At 44.0% G+C, this 24479-nt stretch overlaps 1 long non-coding RNA gene across 1 annotated transcript in view; it reads left to right on the plus strand.

Moving 5' to 3' along the window:
- The first annotated feature begins 1918 nt into the window (after positions 1-1918).
- Positions 1919-24479, plus strand: part of LOC138672219 (uncharacterized) — a 36107-nt gene continuing 13546 nt past the window's right edge. Inside the window, exon 1 of the long non-coding RNA XR_011319647.1 lies at positions 1919-1968. This is a non-coding gene — a long non-coding RNA (uncharacterized lncRNA). The remainder of the gene's footprint in view (positions 1969-24479) is intronic.

Genomic DNA, 24479 nt, shown 5'->3' on the forward strand with positions numbered 1-24479 from the left:
GCCTTTGTAACAACCTACCATCCCTATACTAATTATCTCAAAGGGCTTATTTTAGAACATTGGTCGTTATTAAGCAAAGTTTACCCTACAATTCCCAAATTTAGGATACCGCCCTTGTTATGCTATAAGAGACCACAAAATATTGGAAATATTTTAGTAAAAGCGGATGTTGGTTCAACCAGAAGGGATTTAAGACAAACTACTTTAACTACTCAAAGAAAGGGCACATTTCCATGCTTGCATTGCGCACAGTGCTCCAATGTCATGAGAGGTGAAACTTTTTCTCATCCCCGGTCAGGTAAACAGTTTGCAATTAAGGGTTTTTTCACGTGCGACTCAGCCTATGTCGTTTATTTAGTTAAATGTTCTTGCGGTCTCGGATATGTTGGGGAGACTACTCAACATATCCGAGACCGCATATCCCAACACAAGTCTACAATTCGTTGTGAAATACAAGTGACTAGCACACTCCAAAAGTGTTGTGATGCAAAGTGGGGGTTTTATTTACATACAGTATTCACAAACGTTTCGGTCGTTACTGGACCTTCATCAGTGTGCTAATATACTAGTATGCTTAGAGAAGCCCCAAGTAGCAAAGTTAGATTGCATCAATAAGAAGCCTGAAGACATATAGGTCGCGGGGGTAGGCACAAGCCGCAGAGATACAATGGTGTGTCACAAGTGACACTAACTGCTGGATGGAGCAGGAGCCACGCGGAATGTACTGCCAGTATGGGCTGCAAAATAGTGTGCATGAGGTAGAAACAAGCTACTGAGATAGGGTAGTGTGTCACGGACTGACACTATCTGCGGAATGAAGCAGGAGGCACGTGGTATGTACCGCCAGTATGGGCTGCAAAATAGTGCTCAAGGGGTAGGCACAAACTGCTGAATGAAGCAGGGGCGTTTGTGAATACTGTATGTAAATAAAACCCCCACTTTGCATCACAACACTTTTGGAGTGTGCTAGTCACTTGTATTTTACATAAAGGCTTGGGAACCTATGACCGTGCACCTCCTCCTTTTGGCTGTGCTGAACATTTTCTATATAACTACAATTCATTGTGGACGCACATTGTTGCCGGTACCCGCACATTTCATAGCAGCGGGACACTCAATCTCTCAATTGAGGTTTCAAGTTTTGGAAAGTATTCCTCCACTAAGACGGGGTGGAAATAGAGTTTTAAAATTAAAAGAAAGAGAATCCTTTTGGATTTTCACACTCCAAACGCTTCATCCCCTTGGTATGAATAGGGAGTATGAGGTACTCCCTGGATAACATATAGTTACACTGATGGGTATATTATTATTGTGTGATTAACTTTATTATAACTATGTGTTTTTGATTTTTTTCTAGATGCCATCTTGATTAGAATATTCTACGAGGCTTATTCTCTTGCTAGGGGACACTATCCTTAATCTGATCTTTGATGTGAATTTATGCTGATATATGTTTTGTTATTATGATATAGTTATGTGACACTGAGAATATTCATATAGTATATTATGTATTAATAATTCTTTTATTTTTTCCTCTTTCTTTTCTCCCTTCCCGGATGATTTTCTTTCTCCTTTATTTGGCACGGGTGATTTCCCCTTCCTTCCTATTTATCTGCAATTAAGGTGGGTGTTTTTAATATACGCTGTTGCATTTAGCGTTCTATATCCCTTTAGGAGTATGGGTTAATGCCGGTATTTTCGATCTCCCTTTGTTTCATAGCGCTGTGCTGTGTTAGCGCTTTATTTCACCGGCTGCTTCTCAGCTGATATGATGCTGTCGCTTTGTTTTTTCTTGTTCCTTACACTGCGCATGCGCGTTCTTTCGGTTTTGATCCTCTCCATATACAGCGCTATTCTGGGAGCGGATGTGACGTACCCGGTCACACAGCATTTAAACCTGCTTTACAGCACTACTCGTCACTGCAGGCCAGCGTACACTCCGGTCTCACATGGCTCCATAACGATTAGGTATTTTCCGTTCGGGTGATTGCCCTATTTTTTTGGTATATGTTTTACCGCACTGCTCACTGCATTTTCTTTAACAGCAGGTTGGCTGATTCCGCTATTGCTCTCATATATTATCTTGACTTAGGTATTTTTTCCCATTATGGGTTAATGCATTATATTTTATCTGGGTGGGTTGGAGTTATTTCTTATCCGATCTTCCCTCTTTTCTCCTTGTACCCTGAGTTTGTGAGGCTTCGCCTTGGTTTTTATGGTGTGTAATGTACTTGGGGTAACTTCGTATATTCCTGAGTAGAGGTATACTGGTTCACTTTTTTCTGGTGATGTTTCTTTTCTAGGGTTCTTCACTACCATAGGATATTTTGAGATCTACATAGATTGAAGACATTATGTTATATGTTGGATTATTATTATTGATAAATGATTGTTCATTATTTATCTTAGTCATCCTTGAAAAAGGCATGAAATGCCGAAACGTTGGAGATTGTCTGTTATAATATGACCGGTAGTGAATAAATCAATTAAAATTGAAAGCAAAGAAATTGTGATTTTTTTGAGTGCCAGAGGTTATATATTTTTTGTATTGTGAAGGAGTACCTCCTCAAGGCTCAGGAATCCCAGTCCAGGGTGTATAACAGATCAGCCAGGGTAAAACAGTTCAACCCAGGGAATCGAGTACTTGTGTTGGTACTGACGGTGGAGACCAAATTCCTGGCCAAGTGGCAGGGTCTTTATGAGGTGGTGGAGAGAGTTGCTGAGGTCAACTTCAAAATTCACCAACCGGGGAAGCAGAAGCCCTGCCAGGTTTCTAAGACCGATGCCCTGGGTCAATGAATTAATTGAGAGGCTAGGGCCAGCTCAGTACATTACTACCCTTGACCTCACAAAAGTATATTGGCAAATTCCCATGTCCCAGGGCGCCAAACAAAAAACTGCGTTCTCAACACCCGATGGATGCTTCAGTATACAAGGATGCCGTTTGGTTTGCAAGGTGCTCCAGCAAAGTTCCAGAGAGCCATGGACTGGATCCTAGCTCCAAACAAGAGGTATGCAGCTGCGTACCTGGATGATATTGTAATCTTCAGCCAGGATTGGGAAAGTCATCTGAGCAAGGTCCAGGTAGTATTTGATGCTCTACAGAAGGCAGGGTTTTCCATAAACTCAAATAAGTGTGCCTTGGGAATGAAGGAAGCAAGATACCTGGGATATGTGGCAGGCAGGGGCATAATAATGCCCCAGATAAATAAAGTTGAGGCGATTCAGGCCTAGCCACAGCCGCTCTCGAAGAAACAGGTCAGGGCATTCCTGGGTATTGTGGGATACTACCGCCAGTTCATCCCAAACTTCGCCATGGTTGCCACTTCTCTGACGGATCTCCTTACAGGGATGAAGTCAGCTATGGCCAAGTGGTCTCCAGAAGCTGAGATGGCCTTCCTGGAACTGAAGCTGGCCCTGTGTAAACAGCCGTTGTTGGCAGCACCGACGGACGTGTCGGATGTTGGGCTGGGAGCTGTCTTGTCCCAAGAGGTGAACTGGGAAGAGCACCCCATAATGTATCTCAGCCGAATGTTGTGATCCTGCGAGAAAAACTACTGCATAATGGAGAAGGAGTGTTTAGCCATCAAGTGGGCGTTGGACTCTCTAAGGTACTACCTCTTGTGCAGGAAGTTCAGACTGGTGTCAGGCAATGCCACACTGAAGTGGATGAGGGAGAAAAAAGGGAACAATGCCTGAGTGACCAGGTGGTTCGTAGTGCATCAGGATTTCAACTTTCATGTGGAGCATAGGTTAGGGAAACTGCATGGCAACGCGGATCCTCTGTCGAGGATCCACTGTTTGTTGGCAGAAGGTGCCAAGTGCTATGGCCAGAGGGGGAGGGTATGTAAGATGGCCGCATGACAAGTCCTTGAGGGGAGATATGTTTAATCATGGCTATTAGCTGCGGTAATGTGAGCTCGGATGTATGTTCCAGCACATATAGTGCTGAGAGGATTGTTTTGGGCCTCTCCAGGGCCTGGTTTTACGAGCAGTCATAAGAGATGGGTGGGAATGGATGCTCACAAATCCCACCCCAGGGGCGTGTTTTGGTGAATAAAATGGAGACCAATTACCTCATATAGTGTCTGTGGCCGGGGGTGTGGAGACCTCCATTGTGTGTGTTGCAAAAGACACTGACCTGTGCGGGAAGACCTGCTGTACTGCAAGGACTTTGTACCTTTTTTTCCTGTTTGTTACTTTGTGCCGGAAGGCTATTTGTTTTTTTCTAACCAGAGCAGTTTATGCCTTTTAAATAAACTTGCTTGGACACTTCAGTGAATTCCCTTAATGTGCCTACCTCAACAACAGCCGAGTAAGTACAGATCCCTACACTCCATGCATTATAAATGGCCCCATATAATGCTCCATTGACTATAATGAGCACCATATATTACTCCATACAGTATAATGAGCCCCATATATTGTTCCATACAGTATAATGAGCCCCATATAATGCTCCATAAAGAATGAGCCCCACATAATTTTTCCCACAGTATAATGAGCCCCATATGTTGCTCCATACATAATGGGCCACGTATAATGCTCCCTACACTATATGATGGGCCCCATATATATTTCTCCATATATAATGGGCTCATACAGTAATGCTCATACAGTATAGGATGGGTCCCATATAATGCTCCATGAAGAATAGGCCTCTGCAATGTTCTAGTATATGATGGGCCCATATAACGCTAGAGTATATGATGGGCCCCATTTATTGATCCAAACACTTGCTTGCCACTGCTCCCATCTCCTTAGTGTTGCCATCACATAGTAGGAAGACGCCACAGTGGAGGAACAGGGAGAGATAAGTATTGCAAGTACCGGGGCACTGAGCAGGCGAGGGGGCCCACTCGCAGGCACTGGCACAGGGCCCCCATAGTGTGTTGGTGTCTCCAATGGTGAGTGGGTCCCCCCGCTAACCTAGGGCCCCGACACTTGCCCGGGTGCGACGGGTGCTGATACCAGCAACTGCATGTGTGTAAAACTTTTGTCTATCAAAATATAAATTTATTTAAAATATACAATGAATGCCGAAAACAAAAAAAATTAAAATGACACATTTGTGGCGTTTATCGATCATCATTTTACACCAACAAATGCAATAAAAGTGATTAATGTGTCGTATGTACCCCAAAATGGTATAGATGAAAATCACCGCTCAGCATAAACCTTCACACAGCTCAATTGACAGAAAAATAGAAAACGTTATGGGTATCAGAAAATGGTGACCCATACAACATGCACACCTGCTCAGAAAATGATCATGGGAATACCATTTTTTTTAAGTTTTACGTCTTCTGCACAATGAATATACTATGCAAAATTATGTTTTTGTTTTTTTTTTGTATTTCCAGCCTCTAAGAGCTTTAGCTGTAATTTTTTTTGCCAATAGGTATGTATTTTTTTGTGGGTCAAGATTAATTTTCCAATAACACAATGTTGAGCTCATGGCTTTTTGATTACCTTTTATTTTATGTTTTGAGGACATGGATTTCACAAAAAAAATGTTTTTTTTTCAGTTTTCTTTGATGCCACTTAACATGCAGGATTAAAATTCTGATTATTATGGACATTGACATACTGTAGATACTAATTAGGGTTATTTATTTATGTTATGATAAAGCATCAGACTCTCTGGACGTCTCTTTTAGGCTTCTGTAGTTGGTAGATCCAGAGGCCATTACAAAGCCTCTATGTGTGCAAGGGGCAGTCCAATAGCTGGCAGTTCAACAAGTGTTTGGCCAACAGAAATGGTGTATCATAACCCATTCACGACATATGACACACATGTACGTGATATGTTGTGTCCCTGCATTTGATCTGTGCTTGCACACCAAGCCCGCATCTTTCCCAACAGATGATGGTTGATTTAATCAGCCATCATGTGCTTTTAACCTGTTAAATGCTGCTGCCAATCTCTGACAGCGGCATTTAACACACAGCGGCATTCAACGTGCCCATCGGTGCTTCTGTTGTCAGAAGAGCCAGGAGTCTGGTGATGATTACACAACCATGTGTTATTAAGCCCTTTATATAGGTTTGTGCATTGTACTGGCAGTATACTATCTGTTATTGATAGCTATAAACAGTCATGTTGGATCTGTTCAGCTTTATTACAGTGCATTACAGTCATTACTTATTTATTGTGGTTATATTTTTAACAATTTATATGAACCTTTGCATGCCTCACCAACACCTGCAACCCTTAACCTATTGTCTCCTTCCCCATAATCCTGTAGAATGTAAGCCCACAAGGTCAGGGTCCTCGCCCTTCTCTATCAGTCTGTCATTGTTAGTTTGTTTACTGTAAGTGATATCTGTAACTTGTATGTAACCCCTTCTCATGTAAAGCACCATGGAATCAATGGTGCTACTGTATATACAGTTATATGAAAAAGTTTGGGCAACCCTATTAATCTTAAGCTTAATGTTTTATAAAAATTGTTTTTTTTTGCAACAGCTATTTCAGTTTCGTATATCTAATAACTGTTGGGCACAGTAATGTTTCTGCTTTGAAATGAGGTTTATTGTACTAACAGAAAATGTGCAATCTGCATTCAAACAAAATTTGACAGGTGCATAAGTATGGGCACCCCACCAGAAAAGTGACATTAATATTTAGTAGTTCCTCCTTTTGCAAAAATAACAGCCTCTAGTCGCTTCCTGTAGCTTTTAATGAGTTCCTGGATCCTGGATGAAGGTATTTTTGACCATTCCTCTTTACAAAACAATTCCAATTCAGTTAAATTTGATGGTCGCCAAGCATGGACAGCCCTCTTCAAATGATCCCACAGATGTTCAATGATATTCAGGTCTTGGGACTGGGATGGCCATTCTAGAACAGTGTAATTGTTCCTCTGCATGAATGTCTGAGTAGATTTGGAGCGGTGTTTTGGATCATTGCTGAAAGATCCATCCCCTGCGTAACTTCAACTTTGTCACTGATTCATGAACATTATTGCCAAGAATCTGCTGATACTGAAAGGAATCCATGCATCCCTCAACTTTAACAAGATTCCTGGTGCAGGCATTGGCCACACAGCCCCAAAGCATGATGGAACCTCCACCAAATTTTACTGTGGGTAGCAAGTGTTTTTCTTGGAATGATGTGTTTTTTGGCCGCCATGCATAACGCCTTTTTGTATGACCTAACAACTCAATCTCGGTTTCATCAGTCCACAGGACCCTCTTCCAAAAAGAAATTGGCTTCTCCAAATGTGCTTTTGCATACCTCAGCCAACTCTGTTTGTGGCGTGCTTGCAGAAACGGCTTCTTTCGCATCACTCTCCCATACAGCTTCTCCTTGTGCAAAGTGTGTTGTATAGTTGACCAATGCACAGTGACACCATCTGCAGCAAGTTGATGCTGCAGCTCTCTGGAGGTGGTCTGAGGATTGTCCTTGACTGATCTCACCATTCTTCTTCTCTGCCTTTCTGATGTTTTTCTTTGCCTGCCACTTCTGGCCTTAGCAAGAACTGTACCTGTGTTCTTCCATTTCCTTACTATGTTCCTCACAGTGGAAATTGACAGGTAAAATCTCTGAGACAGCTTTTTGTATCCTTCCCCTGAACAACTATGTTGAATAATCTTTGTTTTCAGATCATTAGACAGTTGTTTTGAGGAGCCCATGATGCCACTCTTCAGAGGAGATTCAAACAGGAGAACAACTTGCAAGTGGCCACTTTAAGTAGCTTTTCTCATGATTGGATACACCTGGCTATGAAGGTCAAAGCTCAATGAGGTTAGAAAACCAAAAAAAGTGCTTTAGTAAGTCAGTAAAAAGTAGGTAGGAGTATTTAAAACAAGAAAATGATAAGGGTGCCCATACGTATGCACCTGTCAAATTTTGTTTGAATGCAGATTGCACATTTTCTGTTAATACAATTAACCTCATTTCAAGGCAGAAACATTACTGTGTCCAACAGTTATTAGATATACGAAACTGAAATAGCTGTTGCCAAAAACCCAATTTTTATAAAACATTAAGCTTAAGATTAATAGGGGTGCCCCAACTTTTTCATATAACTGTAAATAAATAATAATAATAATAATAATAGTATACATCCCTTGTATTACATGGGACGTCAGGATCCCACAGCTCTATTATATGGATTATTTGGTTAGTTTTTCAGAGCCACAGATGTAGAAGTTCACATTCGTATTTATTGAGGTTAAATGTGGAACCAATAGACCACGGTCCGGGGGGCTCCGAAGGGGGCATTACTGCATGAGCCCCAGACATCCGTAGTAAGTCCCCTCGAACAGGGACAGAATGGAATGCCTGGAGGACACGGGTGCTACCTTCAGTTAGACCCCGTACTCGTGGCGGCTGTCCCAGCGGAACAGACAGGCCAGCAGGGTTAGTGGATGCTGCAGAGCTGACTGGAAGATACCGGGTTTCGAGTAGAAGCTGGAACCGGGAGTACTGGCGTAGTCCGGAAGAGTGGCAGGCAGACTGGCGGGACTAGACGGGTCCAGGGTAGATAGTACAGATGCAGTACAGAATATCCAGGTAACAGGTAGCAGAGGATCTGTAGAGACAGACAGTGTAAGCGGAGTATTTGGCAGATACTTCAGAAACAGGAGCACATGTAAACAGGAACTGGAAGTTAGCAACAGTGGATACTTGTTGCTCCGGCGCCCTCCCTATGGTGGAGGGGCTAGAAATAGTAGCCAACTACACGCTATTGGTTAGAGGCAACTTTTGGAAAATGCACACTGTCTCTTTAAGAGACCGGGAGTGAGCGTGTGTGCAACCTAAGAACCCTGCCTGTGAACCTGCTGGCCGCACGCCAGGGAGCAGGAGAGGAAGGAGGGACAGAGGCTACATCCAGACAGCGTGGAGCCGGCACAGAGCGAGAGTTCCGACGGAGACCCCTTGGAGGTACAGAAAACGGACCGGGTGTAACAGGCTATTTTTAATTATTTTTAATATTTTGTTTTTTTGTAATGTTTAAATACAATATTTGATACTTTTAGGTGATCCCTGTTTCTGCATAAGTCTTTTCTCTTTTTTACTACAATAATGCTTTAGCATTCCTATTACTAATTATCATGTAATTATCTGTGATCACGTCTGTGTTAATGTACATGACACTGTTATGAGAATAGATCTACTGCTAAATATTCCAATGAAACAAATAAGATCCCAGATAGGTGACAGCCAGGTCTTCTTGGAAACCCGGGATATCACACACAGCAATAAAGTATCTTGTATAACTGAAGATTTTCAGCTGACCTCACAGCATGACACCTTTATAACACTTTACACTAAAGCGAGTTAAATATTATCTTCGTGCCCTGTGTCCGCTAATAGCACAACAGGATGGTTTACGATTATGTTTACTTTCTTCATGACCAGTTAGTAGAAGTAGACTTTGTTTCACCATTTTCATTTTATATCTAATTTACACTATCCCATACTGAAGACAGAGAGAGAGAATATTTCTTAATATACAGTTATGTGAAAAAGTGTTTGCCCCTTCCTGATTTCTTAATATACAGTTATGTGAAAAAGTGTTTGCCCCTTCCTGGGCCCCATACGCCATTGCTGTCCTGACTGGCGTATGGGGCCCAATGACCAGAGGGGACCTGCAGCGGGCCCTCTCTCTTCTGGTCATCGGGCCCCAGAGGCAGGATTCTGCCGGTGCACAAACTGAACCTGCGTTCGAGACTCAGGTTCAGTTAAACTCTATTGCCATGCGTGCCCGTGCCTGCAGGGTAATAGTTAAAAGCTGCCAGCCATTTGGAGGCTAGCAGCTAACTCAACGTTGCCGGCGAATGACATCATTGTCATTCGCCAGCGAGGGCACGCCTGGACTACGTTGAGGGAACTTTGTCACAGGAGCGCAGCCAGGTAAGAAGAAAGATTTTTTTATTTTTAATGAAAGAGGCAAGGCTTGGGCAGGATGGGAGCCATGGGGGCAGGATGAGAGACACAGGGGAACAATGCACATACAGGGGGAAGTATGGGGACACAGGGGGAAGTATGGAGACATGGGTAAATATGGAGACACGGGTAAATATGGAGACACGGGTAAATATGGAGACATGGGGAAATATGGAGATACAGGGGGCAGAATGGAGACATAGGGGGCAAGAATGAAGACACGGGGAAGAATGGAGATACAGGAGTAAGTATGGAGACACAGGAGGAAGTATGGAGACACAGGGGGAAGTATGGAGATACAGGGGGAAGAATAAAACCACGGGGGCACAATGGGAGACACAGGGTGGGATGGGAAACAAAGGGGATAGGTTCAGAGACACAAGGAATAGGATGGGAGACACAGGGGGCAGGATGGGAGAAATAGGGGGCAGGATGGAGACACAGGGTGCAGGATGGAGACAGATGGGGCAGGATCATGGGGCAGGATGGAGACAGATGGGGCAGGATGGAAACAGATGGGGCAGGATCATAGGCAGGATGGATACAATGGAGACAGATGGGGCAGGATCACGGGGCAGATCGGACATGATCACAGGGCAGATGGGGCATGATCACGGGACAAATGGAGCAGGATCGGACATCATATGGGGGCAGAATGGAGTTGTGATTCTGCTTTTGGGCTCCCTCCGGTGGTTGTAGGTGGTAATGCAGTTGTCCCTGGGCTGCAGTCTTGGACAGGTGTATGTGCTGATTGCAAATCTGACTGGGGTATTTAGGTTTGCAGGACTCATTAGTCCTTGCCAGTTGTCAATGTTTCTTGGGAAGTGTTGGATCTTTGTCTGGCTTCTCCTGCTTAGCTGCCAATTCAGCAAAGATAAGTGTCTGTTTCTTTTTCTGTGGCACACAAGCTGTGTGCTTATATTCTGTGCTATTCATTTGTTTTCTCTTGTCCAGCTTAGACTGTGTCAGTGTTTTCTCAGTCTTGCTGGTTTCTCTGGAGTTGCAGATATACGCTCCACATCTTTAGTTAGATGGTGGAGTTTTTGTATTTTCTGCTGTGGATATTTTTGGAAGGATTTTAATACTGACCGCTTAGTATCCTGTCCTATCCTATTTTACCTAGAGTGGCCTCATTTGCTAAATCCTGTTTCCTGCCTGCGTGTGTCTTTTCCTCTACTACTCACAGTCAATATTTGTGGGGGGCTGCCTATCCTTTGGGGGTTCTGCTCTGAGGCAAGGTAGAATTCCTATTTCCATCTATAGGGGTATTTAGTCCTCCGGCTGTGTCGAGGTGTCTAGGATTTGTTAGGCACACCCCACGGCTACTTCTAGTAGCGGTGTTAAGATCAGGATTTGCGGTTAGTATAGTTACCACCTACTCCAGTGAAAGTTTTCATGCTGCTCCAAGGTCACCTGATCATAACAGAATGGATACTCATGAGGGCAGGATGGGAGAACATATGGGGCCAGGATGGGAGAACATATGGCTGGAGGCAGGAATGAGACACACAGGGGCCAGGATGGGGGATATTATTACCATAAGGGCTAATTAAGGGATATTATTACAGCAGTGATGTATTTATATTATTTTTTGAGGATACTGTTTTAAATGCGGGAGGTGGTCCTGTTACTGTGCAGAGCAACAATATGTCGCTTTATTTCTTCATCTGGTGTAGTTTAGTATACTATATAGAGCGGTCCTATGTACAATGTCATGAGGGATCACTGTATTACCTTTACACTGACACTATATACAGAGCTCCTGTGTATAATGTCATTGATCAAAGTATAACCTGTACAATATATACAGTTCTTTTGTGTATAATGTCACGTGGATCACTGTATTACCTGTGCACTATACATTGTATACAGAGCTCATGTGTATAATGTCACCGGTAATCACTGTATTACCTCTAGACCTACACAGACACTGCATACTAAGCACAGATCTCCTGTGTATAATGGCACTTATGGTAATATATTTTTTTTTAATTAATGATCAGTAATGTAGTATTCAGTCACTATGTGGTGGTAACGTGGTCTGGTCATGGTCATGGTGTGGTGGTATTTGTTCCTTGTATGTACTGTTATTTGGTCAATATGTGGTGGTAATATGTGGTCTGGTCATGGTGTGGTGGTATTTGTTCCTTGTATGTGGCATTATTGGTCACAGCTAAATACTTCCGGGACATAGTGCGCCGGCGCATGCGCACTAATGCTTTTCGGCTTTGCCCGCAGTTGGGCAAAGCATACTGCGCGTGCGCAAGGCAAGATTGCCTTGAGCAGGCGTGTACTACGGAGGACAGAGAATGAACTTCAATCCAATATTGCGGCCAGCATGCAGCCAGCGGGTAAGGAAAGGTTGAATCAAACACCCGAAAACTCCGCCCATATGACCGAAAACTGGTCCCACCAAATACAGGTGACAGGTTCCCTTTAAGCGTACTTGGGTTATGCAGGAGTACAATGATCCAACACACACTAGCAAGTCCACCTCTGAATGGCTTAAGAGTTACAGAACTAAGACTTTGCAGTGGCCTAGTCAAAGATGCTGTGCATGACCTTAGAAAGGTGGTTCATGTTCGAAAACCCTGCAATATGGCTGAATTACAACAATTCTTCAAAGATGAGTGGGACAAAATTTCTCTAAAGAAAAGACTCATTGCTAGTTATCACAAACACTTGATTGCAGTTGTTGCTGTTAAAGGTGGCCCAATCAGTTATTAGGTTGAGGGGCAATCACTTTTTCACACAGGGCCATGTAGGTTTGAATTTCTTTTCCCTCTATAATAAAGACATTCATTTAAAATTTTGTGTTTACTTGTGTTATCTTGGTATAATATTTATATTTGTTTGGTGATCTGAAATATTTAAGTGTGACAAACATACAAAAGAATAGTAAATCAGGAGGGGGCAAACACTTTTTCACACTGTAGGTCCTCTGCTTCTATCACAATGTTACAAATTCTGTTCAGCCTATTCTTGGATGTCTGTACCTGATCATGTCAGGTGATATCTAATATAATCAAACCATGTAAAAATCGAAACTTCTGACCAGTTACCCAACAATTTATCACTTTTACATTTCTGCATGACATACGGTAATTGTTTTTGATAACTAGGGTCAAATTCACACATTGGCCTTGACTCATGAAAGTGTTTTCTTCAGAATTCTGAGATAAAACACTTTGATACCTTGCAAAATGTTTGAGTAACTGTAGGCTGCGCAAAAATTTAGCAACATTTGGTGGGATGGGGTGAAGCGGGGCATGAGTCATGATAAGCTATGTAGTACCTTTTGCCAGAAATTTACTCCAAAAATGCACCTGATTCATTAAGAAGCGTGTGCCTCCTAATGACCCAGGGGCATCTGACTCCATTATGCCACCTCATTCCAGTCCCCCCTCACTGGTTGTTCACGGCGGTCTTGATGAATCAGGACCATTGTTGTTTTTTTTTCCTCGTATGTGAAAATCTGATCTTTTTCTCAATGTGTTGAATCTATTTTTAGTCCTTCTGTTGTTTGATAAAATCAGGTGTGTCATCCCTCTTTCTTGTATTTTGTTTTTTTTATATCACAGCTTCTATCACCTCCTCATTGGAAAAAAAACGATTGTCCGTTTTTTTTCCATTTATGGTACTTAAATGGATGACTATGATTCACAAATTTGACCAAAATTGTACATCTCCATTTTTTTGTAGACCATTGATCTACAAAGAAACAGATGTGACAATACCAATTGAAATTAATGTGTCAATGTAATGACTGTTAAGAAAAATGGACAGAACATCTGATATCTGACTGAGCTCTTACACTGAATTAAAACCATGTTACATTTGGCGCCAGAAAAGGTCCTTACATATACCCTGAATTTAGCCAAAATCCAGGTTCATCTGGCAGTAGCAAAATGAGTGTCCCTTAACATCTACACAGCCTGAAGTAAATTTTTATAATTCATAGTGGCACAGTAGAAAAGGTTAGATATTCCACTTCAACTGATGACTCAGTAATCTACGAATCTAAACTGGTCATAATCAGTTACAATGGCAATGTAATTATTAACGCACAACGCAAGTAACAATGTCATCTGTCTCAGATACCTAGGAGCAGTAACTTTCAAAAAGTAATCCCCCCCCAACCTTTTCAGTCTTGCTCAATACAAGTGAATTCAGTGACTGCATGTTTGCAAATTGCATACTTGTGATTACATGACCACTCGCTCTCACCACCGGCCCCAGACAATCCTGACAGGATAGTATACATGAAAAAGAAAAGAGCCTGTAGTTCCCAGATATAACTCCTCATAGTCAAGAATACATTTTACCATAGAAACCATTTGGAAATATATAAATACACATCTTTATCAACACTTAAATTCAAAAACAGGCAAAAAAGGTGCAAATAAAAAACAGAAATGCTGGACAGGTTAATTGAACAATGATGCAAACTGGCAGTCACAGGCAGACCATAACGTGAGGATACTCAACATTTGTCAGAATATTAAATTGTATATACACTGGCGCTAAATCACCTGAAAAGGATAAGGTGGAAGCCCCAGATGCCGCAGGTGGTTAAAACAGGTTCTGTGCAAGACACTGTTAAAAAAATGTTGCCGACTAAATAATAATACTGCAACCACCGCGCTAAACTCAGGCTGAAAAAAAAAAAAATAAATTTACTTACTTCTGTTATGGCTGTTTTTGTATTATATGGGGACCCTTATGGGTAAAGGGTTACACCTAATTACAGCAATTCACTGAAAGGAAAAATATACAGGAGGTTGGTATATTGATGCAAGCTGCCAACTAGTTTCGAGGGGTAACTCCCCTCTTTGTCAGGGCTTGTCTAGTTGGCAGCTTGTCTGTCTTGCGCTCCCGTCCCTGCTTTTTGTGACGTCACACTAGCTCCGCCCACATCTCGGCACCGCGTCCTCAGCATTGCTTCCAGCCGGGGCACGCGAGGCGCTGGTGCTTCTCCTGCTACTCACTAAGACGTTACGATCCAGGAACCTCAGCTTCAGGCACTGACCACACAACCTCTGCTGAGCTCATTGAGTTTTGCAACTGGCACCGCATTCAGAGGATCACTTTGCCATCTTCACTGAATGTTTTTTCCTAAGCAGGATTTGGTGAGTGCCAGTTGATTTCCATAGATACTGCTGCAACCTATGTGGTATTCAATAATCCAATGATTTAAGGTACCATTAGTATTATTTGCTCTATTTTTGCTTTATCTATTTATCAGCATTTGGTTTACTACACCGTGGAAACAGTAACGCTCAACCCCACACAGTAACACTCCAGGTGCAGCCTATATGGTCTTATATAAGGAGTAAGTGTATTCCACCAATATCGCTGATAATTCATTTATACGGTCAAATCATTATATCGATTTTTTGGTATATTTTATTTTACCTTCCAGCATTGGTTTATCACACCGTGGAAAGAGAAACACTTAACCCCACCTTATACGGTCTTATAAGAGCAGTGAGTTTACTTAACCAATATCTTTGGTAATTTATTTGTATGGCCCCAATCAATATACCGACCTCCTGTATATTTTTCCTTTCAGTGAATTGCTGTAATTAGGTGTAACCCTTTACCCATAAGGGTCCCCATATAGTACAAAAACAGCCATAACAGAAGTAAGTAAATTTAATTTATTTTTTTTTCCAGCCTGAGTTTAGCGCGGTGGTTGCAGTATTATTATTTAGTCGGCAACCTTTGTCAGAATATCTCTTTCATGAAACTACTATGTAAAAATAAAAACAAATGAACAGGTGAAGATCCTCATGAAAGATGTATATACATGGACAACAGATAGTATCAAACAGAGACCTCCTGACAGGATACAGTGAGCTGTAATGATTCAGAAGTCTGCAGTTACTTAGAGTGACTACAGACCTTCATCACAAACCTGGACAACCCCTTTTATGATCATATCAATTATATGAATATTGCCAGTGCCCACAGGAGTAGCTAGGGTTTTGGTTCAGGGGGGACGAAGCTTCTGAGTGGGCCTCTAACCAGCTAACCTTCATTACAATTCAGTGACGCGCCCTAATAGTGGAGGAGAACCTCAGCAGATGACCGCGCTATTACTGAAGATAATCTCTATATAACGACCAACATGGATATTACCACCATACGGTCAGTGGTAGATACCAGTCCTGCAGAACATGTAAGAGATCACAGCACAGTTACAGATAATGTCTTACCGCTGATGTTCTCTGATGGAATCGTTCACTTTTCCTGTCTTTTCCATCTGGCACAGACCGACATGACAACTTCTTCCAGCCAGGACTCGTCTGCAGAGAATACAACAAAGACACATTTCACTTCTCATATTCCAGCCATCACCATCTATTTTCAACCTGCACAAACCCCTCATCCTGCTGATACCCCAATACTGAGCCCCTGCTGCCGTATGTGTCCCTATTACTGCCCCTGATACCCCAATACTGAGCTGCTGCTGCCGTATGTGTCCCTATTACTGCACCTGATACCCCAATACTGAGCTGCTGCTGCCGTATGTGTCCCTATTACTGCACCTGATACCCCAATACTGAGCCGCTGCTGCCATATGTGACCCTATTACTGCACCTGCTGTGCGGTTCTCTGTGCCTTCTAAATTCTAAAGCACCCCTCTATAATATAGTAATGTCGGGTGCAAGTGCCCTAGATAACAGTACCCACATTTTGCTCCCTAGAAAGTAATATTGCCATGTGTGCCCCTTTGATAGTCACAGTAACCTGAGAACCCCTATAACAAGAAGTGCCCACTTTGCTTTTATTAATGTCCAGAGTCTCCCCCCTGTACAGCTCCCCTATACAGTATAATGCCCCCTCACTGTAAAGTACCATCCACACAGTATACTGACCCCTTGGTAGCCCCCAAACTGTTTGATGGCTCTAACACTGTATGATGGCTCCTTCACTGTAATCTCCACACTGTATGATGGCCCACTAGATGGCCTCCATCTACTATATGATTGTCTAAGGGTCACTTCCGTCTGTCTGTCTGTTTTTCTGTCTGTCTGTCACGGATATTCATTGGTCACGGCCTCTCTCTGTCATGGAATCCAAGTCGCTGATTGGTCGTGGCAAAACGCCCACGACCGTTGCCACGACCAATCAGCGACAAGCACAGTCCGGTGGCAACATGGCCGCTCCTTCCTCCCCACTGTCAGTGCCCGCTCCGTACTCCCCTCCAATCAGCGCTCACACAGGGTTAATGGCAGCGCTACTGCAGCCTCAATAGTAAAAAAGATCTAATGTTAAAATAAATAAATAAATAAATAAATCATCATATACTCACATTCTGGCACCTTTCCCGCTCCTCGCGACCACTCCATGCAAGCGGCAGGTTCCGGTGGCAAGGATGGTATGCGAGAAAGACCTGCCATGACGTCGCGGTCATGTGACTGCGACGTCATCACAGGTCCTGCGCACATACCAACCCTGGGACCGGAAGCTGCCGCGTGCACCGCACACAGGGCCGGGACTTCAATGGAGGGTGAGTATATGTTTATTTTTTATTTTAAGTCTGTATACTACATGGCTCTGTGCTGTATACTCCGTCGCTGTGCAATATACTACGTGGCTGGGCAATATACTACGTGGCTGGGAAATATATACTACGTGGCTGGGCAATATACTACGTGACTGGGCAATATACTACATGGCTGTGAAATATACTACGTGGCTGGGCAATATACTATGTGGCTGGGCAATATACTACGTGGACATGCATATTCTAGAATACCCGATGCGTTAGAATCAGGCCACCATCTAGTATAGTATAATGCACCAGATCATCCTAAATATAGTATAATGCACTCCCCATAGGTCTCCATATAGTATAATGCACTCCCCAAAGGACTCGATATAGTGTAATGAACTCCTCATAGGCCTACTCTATAGCACAAGGCAGCACCCATAGGCAGACCCTGTAGTATAAGGCAGCACCCCATAGGCAGATCCTGTAGTATAAGGCAGAACCCCATAGGCAGATTCTGAAGTATAAGGCAGCACCCATACAGGCAGACCCTGTAGTATAAGGCAGCCCCCATACAGGCAGACCCTGTAGTATAAGGCAGCCCCCCATAGGCAGACTCTAGTAAAACGCAGCACCCCATAGGCAGACCCTGTAGTATAAGGCAGCACCCTATAGGCAGACTGTAGTAAAAGACAGCACCCCATAGGCAGACCCTGTAGTAAAAGACAGTACCCCCATAGGCAGATTCTGAAGTATAAGGCAGCACCCATATAGGCAGATCCTGAAGTATAAGGCACCCCCCCTATAGGCAGATCCTGAAGTATAAAGCAGACCCCCTATAGGCAGATCCTAAAGTATAAGGCAGCCCCCATAGGCAGATCCTGAAGTATAAGGCAGCCCCCGTATAGCCAGATCCTGAAGTATAAGGCAGCCCCCTATAGGCAGATCCTGAAGTGTAAGGCAGCCCGCCTATAGGCAGATCCTAAAGTATAAGGCAGCCCCCCTCATAGGCAGATCCTGAATTATAAGGCAGCACCCCTATAGGCAGATCCTGAAGTGTAAGGCAGCCACCTATAGGCAGATCCTGAAGTATAAGGTAGCCCCCCTATAGGCAGATCCTGAAGTATAAGGCAGCCCCCCATAGGCAGATTCTGAAGTATAAGGCAGGCCCCTATAGGCAGATCTTGAAGTATAAGGCAGCTCCCCTATAGGCAGATCCTGAATAATAAGGCAGCCCACCATAGGCAGGTCCTGAAGTAAAAGGCAGCACCCATATAGGCAGATCCTGAACTATAAGGCAGCCCCCCCATTGGCAGATCCTGAAGTATAAGGCAGCACCCTTATAGGCAGATCCTGAAGTATAAGGCAGCCCCCCCATAGGCAGATCCTGAAGTATAAGGCAGCACTCCTATAGGCAGATCCTGAAGTATAAGGCAGCCCCCTATAGGCAGATCCTGAAGTATAAGGCAGCCCCCCTATAGGCAGATCCTGAAGTATAAGGCAGCCCCCCTATAGGCAGATCCTGAAGTATAAGTCAGCTCCTATAGGCAGATCCTGAAGTATAAAGCAGCCCCCCTATAGGCAGATACTGAAGTATAAGGCAGCCCCTGTATAGGCAGATCCTAAAGTATAAGGCAGCCCCCCTATAGGCAGATCGTGAAGTATAAGGCAGCCCCCCCATAGGCAGATCCTGAAATATAAGGCAGACCCCCTATAGGCAGATCCTGAAGTATAAGGGAGCCCCCTATAGGCAGATCCTGACGCATAAGGCAGCCCCCCTATAGGCAGATCCTGAAGTATAAGGCAGCCCCCCTATAGGCAGATCCTGAAGTATAAGGCAGCCCCCCTATAGGCAGATCCTGAAGTATAAGGCAGCCCCCCATAGGCAGATCCTGAAGTAAAAGGCAGCACCCCTATAGGCAGATCCTGAAGTATAAGGCAGCCCCCCCATAGGCAAATCCTGAAGTATAAGGCAGCCCCCTATAGGCAGATCCTGAAGTATAAGGCAGCCCCCCTATAGGCAGATCCTGAAGTATAAGGCAGCCCCTATAGGCAGATCCTGAAGTATAAAGCAGCCCCCCTATAGGCAGGTACTGAAGCATAAAGCAGCCCCTGTATAGGCAGATCCTAAAGTATAAGGCAGCCCCCCTATAGGCAGATCCTGAAGTATAAGGCAGCCCCCCCATAGGCAGATCCTGAAGTATAAGGCAGCACCCCTATAGGCAGATCCTGAAGTATAAGGGAGCCCCCTATAGGCAGATCCTGATGTATAAGGCAGCCCCCCTATAGGCAGATCCTGAAGTATAAGGCAGCCCCCCTATAGGCAGATCCTGAAGTATAAGGCAGCCCCCCATAGGCAGATCCTGAAGTAAAAGGCAGCACCCATATAGGCAGATCCTGAAGTATAAGGCAGCCCCCCATAGGTAGATTCTGAAGTATAAGGCAGCCCCCCTATAGGCAGATCCTGAATAATAAGGCAGCCCACCATAGGCAGATCCTGAAGTAAAAGGCAGCACCCATATAGGCAGATCCTTAACTATAAGGCAGCCCCCCTAAAGCCAGATCCTGAAGTATAAGGCAGCCCCCCCATTGGCAGATCCTGAAGTATAAGGCAGCACCCTTATAGGGAGATCCTGAAGTATAAGGCAGCCCCCATAAAAAAACAAATAAATACTCACCTCTCTTCCTCCTTGTTCCAGCGGTGCTCCGACCTCCCGCTCATCTTCGGACAGAGGGCGCCGGGTGGTGACATGGTGTCCGCTAAAGATTGGAGCTATTTTTTCATTCAAAAAGTCAAATGGCGCTCCTTCCCTTCCGAGCCTTGCTGTGCGCCCAAACAGTGGTTTACGCCTATATGTGAGGTATCGGTGTACTCAGAAGATATTGCCCAACAAATTTTAGCATCCATTTTACCCTGATGCCCATGTGAGAATGAAAAAGATTGAGGCTAAAATAAAATTTTTGTGAAAAAAAGTACTTTTTCATTTTTATGGATCAATTTGTGAAGCACCTGGGGGTTCAAAGTGCTCAATATGCATCTAGATAAGTTCCTTGGGTGGTCTAGTTTCCAAAATGGGGTCATATGTGGGGGAGCTCTAATGTTTAGGCACACGGCGGCTCTCCAAACGTGACATGGTGTCCGCTAAAGATTGGAGCTATTTTTTCATTCAAAGTCAAATGGCGCTCCTTCCCTTCCGAGCCTTGCCGTGCGCCTAAACAGTGGTTTACGCCTACATGTGAGGTATCGGTGTACTCAGGAGATATTGCCCATCAAATTTTAGCATCCATTTTACCCTGATGCCCATGTGAAAATGAAAAAAATTGAGGCTAAAATAAAATATTTTTTTTAAAAAAGTACTTTTTCATTTTTATGGATCAATTTGTGAAGCACCTGGGGGTTCAAAGTGCTCAATATGCATCTAGATAAGTTCCTTGGGTGGTCTAGTTTCCAACATGGGGTCATATGTGGGGGAGCTCCAATGTTTAGGCACACGGCGGCTCTCCAAACGTGACATGGTGTCCGCTAAAGATTGGAGCTATTTTTTCATTCAAAAAGTCAAATGGCGCTCCTTCCCTTCCGGGCCTTAGCATGTGCCCAAACAGTGGTTTACCCCCACATATGAGGTATCGGTGTACTCAGGAGAAATTGCCCAACAAATTTTAGTATCCATTTTATCCTGTTGCCCATGTGAAAATGAAAAAATTGAGGCTAAAAGAATTTTTTTGTGAAAAAAAAGTACTTTTTCATTTTTACGGATCAATTTGTGAAGCACCTGGGGGTTCAAAGTGCTCATTATGCATCTAGATAAGTTCCTTGGGGCATCTAGTTTCCAAAATGGGGTCACTTGTGGGGGAGCTCAAATTTTTAGGCACACGGGGGCTCTCCAAATGTGACATGGTGTCCGCTAAAGAGTGCAGCCAATTTTTCATTCAAAAAGTCAAATGGCGCTCCTTCCATTCCAAGCCCTGCCGTGCGCCCAAACAGTGGTTTACCCCCACATATGAGGTATCAGCGTACTTAGGACAAATTGGACAAGAACTTTGGTGGTTCATTTTCTCCTTTTCCCATTGGGAAAATAAAAAAATTGTTGCTGAAAGATCATTTTTGTGACTAAAAAGTTAAATGTTCATTTTTTCCTTCCATGTTGCTTCTGCTGCTGTGAAGCACCTGAAGGGTTAATAAACTTCTTGAATGTGGTTTTGTGCACCTTGAGCGGTGCAGTTTTTAGAATGGTGTCACTTTTGGGTATTTTCAGCCATATAGACCCCTCAAACTGACTTCAAATGTTAGGTGGTCCCTAAAAAAAATGGTTTTGTAAATTTTGTTGTAAAAATGAGACATCGCTGGTCAAATTTTAACTCTTATAACTTCCTAGCAAAAAAAAATTTTGTTTCCAAAATTGTGCTGATGTGAAGTAGACATGTGGGAAATGTTATTTATTAACTATTTTGTGTCAAATATCTCTCTGGTTTAACAGAACAAAAATTCAAAATTTGAAAATTGCGAAATTTTCAAAATTTTCACCAAATTTCCAATTTTTTCACACATAAACGCAAAAATTATCGACCTAAATTTACCACTAACATGAAGCCCAATATGTCACGAGAAAACAATCTCAGAATCGCTAGGATCCGTTGAAGCGTTCCCGAGTTATTACCTCATAAAGGGACACTGGTCAGAATTGCAAAAAATGGCAAGGTCTTTAAGGTCAAAATAGGCTGGGTCATGAAGGGGTTAAAGAGAGTTCTGAGACAAACAAAATGGTCATTTTCAACCTACGTAATGTAAATATCAACAGGGATCTGACCACTAAGAATCTAACCACCATCAGCATAATCAAGCACATGTCATCTAATCACTCGACTTGGTGGGCCCAACGCCTAGGTCCACGATTGGTGTCATCGGGTGACACCGCTGCCTCTTCCCCTGTGCTAGGTGCTGCCCAATACCATGTTCAAAACACTGGCGCAGATGCCTCCTGCCCTGTACCTCTTGACAATCTGACTTAACATGATCAAGCACTTCCAAATCCTTGTCCCAGCCTAGCGTTCAGCTATCCCTATTCCAGGCCTTGGAATGAAAAGGAAAGTTCCCAACCATCTACTCACAGGTCCAAATGGGAAGCAGGCGCATTTCCAGGCTGCTTGCCATGGAAATATTGCCATTTAGGCTGGTAGACACAGAGGATTTCCGCCGACTCATGGTAGCAGCTGTCCCAAGAAACTTGGTCCCCAGTCGCCAGTTTTTCTTGCAGTGTGGCATCCAAACCTTGTACCAGCATAGGCCCAGGAACATCACCCGTGCCCTTACCAATGCACTTACTGGAATTGTTGACTTAACGACCAACACATGGACAAGTAGTTGTGTCGAGGGACATTACATTTCCTTGATGGCACACTGGGTGAACATTGTGGAGGCTGGAGCCGAGTCACACCCTGGTACAGCGCATGTGCTCCTGACGCCGAGGCTTGCTGGCCCTACTTCTATCAGGGATTCCTTCACCTCCTACAGCAGTTCCTGCACCCCCTCCTGCTCCTCCTCCATCTATGATGTAGTACCTCCGAGGACATCGTCCTCATCAGCTGTAGGTTGGAAGGTCTGTAACACTGCCGCAGCAAAGTGACAACAGACTCCGATGAAGCTGATTTGTCTAGGAGACAAAGCGCACACCACGGCAAAGTTTATTAAACAAATAACAGACCAGATAGATCTGTGCTTTTTGCTGCTGAACCTCCAACTAGGCATGGTCATGTACGATAATGGGTTTAACCTGGTAGCGGCTGTGAAGCTTGGCAAGCTCATACACGTACCATGCTTGTCATATGTGCTCAAGTTGGTAGTTCAGTGGATTCTGAAAACATACCAGATTTGCTAGAATTTCTGGTCAAGGTACGCCACGTAGGGTCCATTTCCGCAACTTGGCTACAGCAGCCAACGATCTGGCAGTGCTGCTGCAGCAGTGCATGCAAGTGCCTGCTCATCAACTGGTGTGCAACGTTACCATGTTCCACGCTGCACATGCTGGCAAGGCTTTGAGAGCAGAAGATGTCAGTGGTTGAGTACCAGCTCCAACACACCTGTTGAAATTCTGGTCAGCCACCTGCACATAACAACTGAAGAGTGGTTATGGATGATTGACATTTGTTTGGTTCACCAAGACTTTAAAGACTCTACAAATATGGTGAGCAGCGATGATGCCACAGTCAGCACAACTATCCCACTTCTGTGCCTACTTAAACAGTCACTGCTCACAGATGGATGGAGATGGAGGAAGACATAACACACAGAGATTGTTGCCAGCCCAGCCTCATGTCATCTGCTCAGTGTGGATTGGGTAACAATGAGGAAGTGGATGCAAAGAAGGAGGAAGAAGTGGAGGAACAAGAGCTAGTTTCTAGCGCAACAAAGGCTAGTAGCCACACAACCTTCATCCCATCTGTCATACATTGATGGGCTGAGGAGAAAGAGAGGGAGGAGGAGTAGATGGAGAGTCGTCATCATGGTGGGGACAGGAAAGTGTTGGTTGTATGGAATTTGGCACATATGGCTGACTTTATGTAAAGCTGCCTTTCCCGTGACCCTTGCGTTATATTCATCTTGCCCAAAAAACAATACTGGTTGCTCACCCTGCTAGACCCATGCTATAAGCAGAACTTTGCATCTCTTCTTTCTGAGGTGGAGAGGTCTTCTAAAATGATACTATACCAGAAGGCCATTGTGGAAAATATGTGGAAGAAATTCCCATCAGACAGCTCTAGTGGCAGGTGGCAAGCTTCCATGCCCAAACATGAAGGAGAGGCCAGGGTGACACACAGCAGAGGCAGGGGTACATTGTCAAAGATGTGGGCCACTTTCATGACAACAGCCCAGTGCCCAGAGCCTGGCAAAAAGGGAAAAGTTTTTAACCCCTTCCCGACCTATGATGCCACGTAGGCGTCATGAAAGTCGGTGCCAATCCAACCTGTGACGCCTATGTGGCATCATGGTGGGAACGCTTCCCTGTGGGTCAGGTGACCGGGGTCATTGAAATATCACCAGACCCGCAGGTGCAGGGGGACCTGTACTTCACCCCGGGGGGGTGG

This window comes from Ranitomeya imitator, chromosome 3 (assembly GCF_032444005.1).
Source record: "Ranitomeya imitator isolate aRanImi1 chromosome 3, aRanImi1.pri, whole genome shotgun sequence".
Taxonomy (NCBI): Eukaryota; Metazoa; Chordata; class Amphibia; order Anura; family Dendrobatidae; genus Ranitomeya; species Ranitomeya imitator.